This window comes from Malus sylvestris, chromosome 10, assembly GCF_916048215.2.
Source record: "Malus sylvestris chromosome 10, drMalSylv7.2, whole genome shotgun sequence".
Classification (NCBI taxonomy): Eukaryota; Viridiplantae; Streptophyta; class Magnoliopsida; order Rosales; family Rosaceae; genus Malus; species Malus sylvestris.
In genome coordinates, this window is record NC_062269.1 from 37,021,433 (window position 1) to 37,028,599 (window position 7,167).

Here is a 7,167-nt window from a genome sequence, read left to right on the forward strand (position 1 = left end):
GATTTATGATTTTTTTTTTTTAGATATAAGCTACTGAATAATTAGACTTGGTGACAAAACTTTTTGGGATTTATTATACTCAGTTATTGGGTTATACCGTTATGGTTATTTTTATATATGCGGAGATGTTCAATTTCAAACGGTGCCAAGTCCTTTTCGATTTTAGTCTCTTTGATAGGTTCAACTCCATTTTCTTTGTTGTCTGAGTTTAATTTTTCCGCCATAATCCTTTTTGCTTTCTTTACCATGTAAAGTGAATAGAAATATGTCCAACCTTCACCTAATGACACTCTCCCTCGTATTAAACGATGCAAATTCTGCATTGTGAAGGTCTCAATAATGTATTTTCCTCGTATTGAACCATGCTTTCCTTATTGATATATTGCAAAAGTAGTCAATTAGCTCTTTTACTGATACATGAACAAAAACACATGCAAATAGGATTAAATCATTGTTGGCATCATATCGTCCAGATATTAAGTGATAATATTTAGGACAATATGAAGGGATAGAGAAATAGAAGAGATTCAAACTTAGGTCTTTGGCACCATACCAAAGTGTATTGGAATCACTTTAATAGATAAATTAGAAAAATTTCGGTATCACACCGGCCTTCAACTTCACACCGGCCTTCCGCTTCATAACGAAAGTGCCTTATATGACCTTATATATTTGCACATAAGATGTGAAAAGTGTGGAGTGTTGGATTTATCCAATATAAATCGACATTTAAGTGGTCTACTACATGTAATAGAAATGTAATATTGGAGAATAATGTTGATTGTGATTTGATCTCTTAAAGATATCAATCCTGTATAAGGTGTTTTATATTGGAAATAGGATTGATGGAATCCTTAATTTAATATGATTATGATACTTGACTTGAAGGCTAAGTAAGTTTAGGTTTTCTTTATGGATGGAAACCCTAACTTTTAGCTTATATAAAACACCGGTCCCTATAAGCCATATAACACAACATAATGCTTCCCATAGAGTAGTTGTATCCGGCTAGGAGTTTAAAGAAGATCCTGGTGTTGCCATGCCCTACTATTTTGTGTTCGATTTCCATGGCCGCCGTTGGAATCAGGTCAATTACTCATTCGTTTGTGTTTTAATTGTATAACCTCGTAAGGCTAAAAGTTGGTATCAAAGCCACTGGTTATATGATTAAAACCTATTAGGGTTTAGGTTGGACTATATAATATTTTTATGAGCTGCGTTTTTAATCCATGTTATACTTGGCAACACCACCATGCTGTTTCAATCGGTACAATTGATGATTGTTAATAGGTTATATAACCATTCAGTTTTAGTCAAGAATTTTAATAATCTTATGGCATGAATCTGGGAAACTTTATCAAGAATAGCAGCAAATTGTGGATCAATCCTATAATAGTGGCATGCCGCATGCGGAGAAGCATATATATAAACCATGTCGAAGTATAAAATTAAAACAAAGGTGATGATCCAATTATGGATTAAGCTTCAAATCCCAACATTTTTTAAACTATACCTATTTTAATTGCAGATAATATAGTTTAGTTGATAGATCTTTATTCCATAAAATATGTTTGGGTCGAACCACCGAAGTCTGGAGATTGCTAGTATTTTGATCAAGCAAGCGCATATAATTTTTATTTTTAGCCAATTTGATTAGTCAAATTTGATTACCACCAATAGTTCTGATAAGGGGATGTTAAAGAAAATTGATTAGTTAGTTCATTGGATTAACTATGACTGGAAACCATGGCATATTTCAGATTTTCTATTTTAAAGTTGATGTTTTTGGTTGGAATGTTTAACCATGTACTATGGATGTCTTTGTCAAATTTGTAAGCATATGTAAATATACATTTACACTGGAAAAGTGATGATTGGCCTCTCCATTTAGCAAGCCGAACTCTGCCAAAGCAGAGCATTGTGTTTCATCGACTCAATTCGGATTTTGGGTTTTTGGTGTAATCTTTTCCCTTGGTCTTAATTGCTGACAAGATTTTGTGGTGGATTTAAAAGGTGATTTTTTGGTTCCTGCATAACTTACATATGCCGTGACATCTCCTTATTATTTGGAATAATATGTTTTTGGTTCCTTGTTTTGGTCGCATCAAAGAGTTTTCGTACTAGCATAACCAACTAATTATTCAGAATCCAATTTTGACTGCAATCTAATTCTTAGAATTAAGAAAGAGGCGTAACAGTTCAAATATTGCTTGACATCTTTCAGAATGTAGGTGACGGAATTGTTCACTTTTAGATGTCTCAATACTATTATTGGTAAATGGCGTGTATAGTGTTACTTGTATGGCTAATTTGGTTCAAGCATGAGATAACATATTTTTAATATTGCCGTAGGTTTTGGACTATAGTGAATTGTAGTGTTGTTTCCACTAATTTTCACGAGATGTTAATGAACTTTTATGCCATTAATAGCACACGAAATGTGTGTGACTAATCAATCAGTTTTGTCTACAATTTTGCTTTCTTATCTCAGTATAGTCATTTAAATTATACATGACTAGTTAACTGTTAAAATTGATGCATAATTTGTGAATTGACTAAGAATGACAGAAAGCATCAAGTGACAAGAACAAGGGTATTATACAAATGAATAAGGTTTGTAGTAATTATGGGACAGTTCTCATTTGTATTTTTATCTATTCTTATATGAGAATTTTGGTTGGTCATGTGATTATATATATGTTCACAAAGAAGTGGTGAACATATGAAGGCATGAGGTATGTAATCCATTCAAAGTATGTGGCTTAATTGATAAGCATGAATTTCAAACATGTATTATTGTTTGTGGTTTTTCCTATGCCTTAAGAATTTAAGCAATGCTTTGATTAGTAAATTTTTACGTGTCATAAGGGGAGAAGAAAAGAAACTTTTCAAAGCTAATGTACATATTGGAGATGTTTTCTATGGAAGAAAATAATTTTGGTTGTTCCTTTTATTTAATTTGGTATTTACAAAGCTAATGCATGATTTTAATGCTATGTTTAGTAGTTTTGTACTATGGAAAGAAATATATAAAAAGGAAAGGAACATGTTTAACTTAAGAAAACATTTGAGCAATTTAGCTTTTAAGTAATTGACTCCATAATGATAAGTATTGACATTCTTGTGGTGGAATGAAACTTGTTCTATATGTGATTAATCTCTTACAGTTAATTAATCCATGTGACTTCTTGTATTGTTTCAAGGCAGAGTTGATCAATGTCTTTTCAACTAAAGCAAGCCACAACATTTTAGTTGATGATGGGACTGTGTTTTGAGTTACTTCGGTCAACTTTGCATCTTAATTAGAATAAAAGGGATAATCTTCTTGCCTACATGTGTGGATTACTTCTTTTAGTTTAATTAAGAAGGCATAGTATGGGTTTTATTTCACAGAAGTTGTGAAAATCTTCATCTTGCCTATAGTTGTTGAAGTTTTTCATGAATGTACTTTTGTGACATAAAATCTAGTCCTACAAACTTGTTAATTTTCTTGCCTACAGGTGTAAATTAATTTAGTTTCATGAAGTTTATTGGGATAAAGTTCCATGTCATTAGTGACAAATATTTCCACAATGAGCCCCGTAAAAGGTTGTGGTTTGAAGGCATGGAAATCGGTTGCATCATGACGTATTTTGTGTCTCTTCATGAGACTTGTTGATGCAAAGTATTGGACCCATGAAGGTTAATCAAGGATTGCTAAGGTACGCATTGTTTAAAATTTATGCTTGTAAATCTTTTCAATTTGAACTATGATGTCGGTTTAAATGATGAAATTTGACTTCTAAAGTTTCCTTTGGACATTGAAATTGAAATGATATGAAATTGAATTTGTTAAGGATGCATTAATTCATGATAGATGCACATAATTGTATCTGGCAGATTACATGACTTGATTTAAATCAGGTGAATGACACGTCTAATGGTCACCAAATGACCTGAATTTTGGATATGTTCAACATATAAATGTCTAATATGTGTCTGCAAATTTTCGTAATTTTTTTCCATGTATTTTAATTATGGTGAATTTACTAGTAACCCATGCTTGTATAGGCAGTTTTACTGGCAGATTGTGTTAGTCTTTTTGAGACATCACTTTAGACTACTATTTTGACCCAAAACAGCTCCATATTTTTGTCTTAGGAAGATTAGTATGTCTATTTTGATCAGTATAACTTTGGTAAAAATCAAGCTTGTAAATTAATTATGATAAATTCTAAAGTAAGTGCAACTCATTGCTGAAATTCTGTTTGACAACTTTATGTTGGTTGTAATGTCTATTTTATTATGTCCAAAATATAGAGCAGTTTTATTTAGGTACATTTTTTAAAGAGTGTTTGCCCAAGTGGGAGAATTAGTGAACGAAAATTGGGCTTCACACTCATTAACTTATTTGCAAGTATAAACTATGAAAACTTAGTGGGAGTTGTTCTAAAATTTTGAGCATTAAGTGGACTTGCATGAGTCTATTAAAACGTTATTCTATCTTCCATGAATTTGTGTTACTCGAATGTCTATAATATGTTTAATTTGCATAAATGGATACTTGGTATATGCGTACATTTTTCTGTTATTTGCAATCATTTGGATTTCTTGGTTGATCATTTGTTTTGAGGCTCATAAGAACTTAGCATAAATGTGGACTTATTAATACACATAAGATGGTTGTTGGATGCACGTTTTTTGTGTAAACAGCGGTGAATGCTTTCATTCTTAGTTGTACCTTTCATTGAGGTAATATGCATTCATTGACTAAGTAAGGCTATTCCCAAAGACATATTTTCAAAAGTATGATTTAAGTATTGATTTGCAAATTAAGTAACGATGTTGCAGATCAGTGGGAGTTTGAGTTTCGTGTTAGTAATGCCTTACATTTGCAAATAACCTATAAAGTATGTATAGAAACCATGTATTCATATTAATCTCCAGTTGGATTCATTAAGTTACATTTTTTCGTGTGCTAGTCAATTATTTGATGAAATATATATTAGATATCAAGTTGTTATCAAATTGCATATTAAATGGCATGACATGGTTTGTGCACTACCTCAGTTGTGAGGATTTCCATCTTGCCCGTAGGTGTTGGAAATCACTATGAAAGTAACTGGTATGGTGCATAGATCAGTGTCAAAAACATATTAATTCATCTTGCTCACAAGTGTTGAATTAATTTGTTCTATGAAGTTTTTGGGATATTTTACTTGGACATGTGCTTATTTGGTATTTTCAGTTGTGTCTGTTGGTTACAAACATCGTTTGTATTATTATTGATCTAATGAAAGTGATGCAAGATTGTTTTGGAGATGTATTCCCACCTGCAGGTTATGGTGGTTTCATCAGATGAAGGATATATGCATTGGTAGATTTAAGGCTTCGAAAAAGCATAAAGTGTAACTTGTGAGTTACAATAAGGTGGACTTGAGATGATATAAAGTAAGACATTTTGGTTAATTTAAAGTTTATCTAAAGTTTCATCTCTTGATCATAATTTGTGTTTCATGTGAATAAAGATCTTAGCATGTGTGATTATGAAGGTTCTGGGTTGTGTCAATCCTACAACCTTGTTAGTTCCATGTTAAGAAATGCATTTGACAGAAACTGCATAAGGACGAGATGTAATCACTGTTACATGGCCACTAAAGTGACATTAATCTCCAATCTCAAGTATAAACATGAATATTACATTTTGTAGACCAAGTGGGAGAATGTTGGATTTATCCAACATAAATCGATCTTTAAGTGGTCTACTACATGTAATAGGAATGTAATATTGGAGAATAATGGTGATTGTGATTTGATCTCTTAAAGATATCAATCCTATATAAGGTGTCTTATATTGGAAATATGATTGATGGAATCCTTAATTTAATATGATTATGATACTTGACTTGGAGGCTAAGAAAGTAAGTTTAGGTTTCCTTTATAGATGGAAACCCTAACTTTTAGGTTATATAAAACACCAGTCCCTATAAGCCCTAGAACACAACATAATGCTTCCTATAGAGTAGTTGTATCCGGCTAGGAGTTTAAAGAAGATCCTAGTGTTGCCGTGCCCTACTACTTTTGTGTTCGATTTCCATGGCCGCCGTTGGAATTAGGTCAGTTACTCATTCGTTTGTGTTTGAATTGTATAACCTCATAAGGCTAACATCGAGTGTATGTAGAAAATGTGGGAGTGTATAAAATGTAATGTGTATGTTGAGAGTATGCAGTGTGAAGGTATTATGAAAAAATTTATGGAGTGCAAATGTGGAGTGTATTATAACTAGTGAGGTATATTCAACAATATGTGGAAAGTTAATATAACAAGTCATTTAATTAATATAAAAATTTACAAAGATAATTAAGATAAGTATATTATCGATTAGAACTATAACATTAGAAAAATACTTTCTGCTAAAAATAAGTAGAAAATTCAAGATCTTTAGTTTTTTTTTTTCCCTTGAAGTATCAAGATCTTTAGTTTGTAGGTAAGCGCATTAATTTGCTGTCTAAAATAATTTTAGATATTATTTATTCATACATGAAAGGTATGTTACACATGTAAACGAATACATATATTGCCTATCACAAATTAAAACTAAACCAACTCACAAGAACAAGGAATCAACATAATCATCTTCTTGGAAGACAAAAAGGACTAAGCCGATCGATTATAACAGACAAATCGATAGTAATTTAAGAACTTGAAATATCCTTCCAAGCTTAGATAATTCCCACATAAAATGACATGCAAAAACTAACCAAAATAATATTTAATAAAAATATTGACACAGAGTCATGACTAATAGATAATGGTTGACATAGCAGATGTACTTAAAGTTAAAAGATTATAAATGGATTTTTTTATTTATTAATACACTGCAAATCAAACTCTCAGTCTATTATAATTATAATGTAGTTCCCCAACTGGATTTTATCAAAATACCTGTCGAATCAACCTGAAAAATCCTATGGTAAAATGGTAATTTGCTTCAATATTCTAAGAGCTTTGAGCTGTGATTTTATATGGTTAAATAAAATATATTATTAAATATGTCATCCTGAGGCTCCGGATAAAATGATGCGGAGAGAATCTGGATCATAGCCGCAAGCAACTAGCTATCTTCTGCAACTTCTGTAGTGATTTGGATTGCACAGCCAGAAGACACGTGGGAACAATCGAAATAC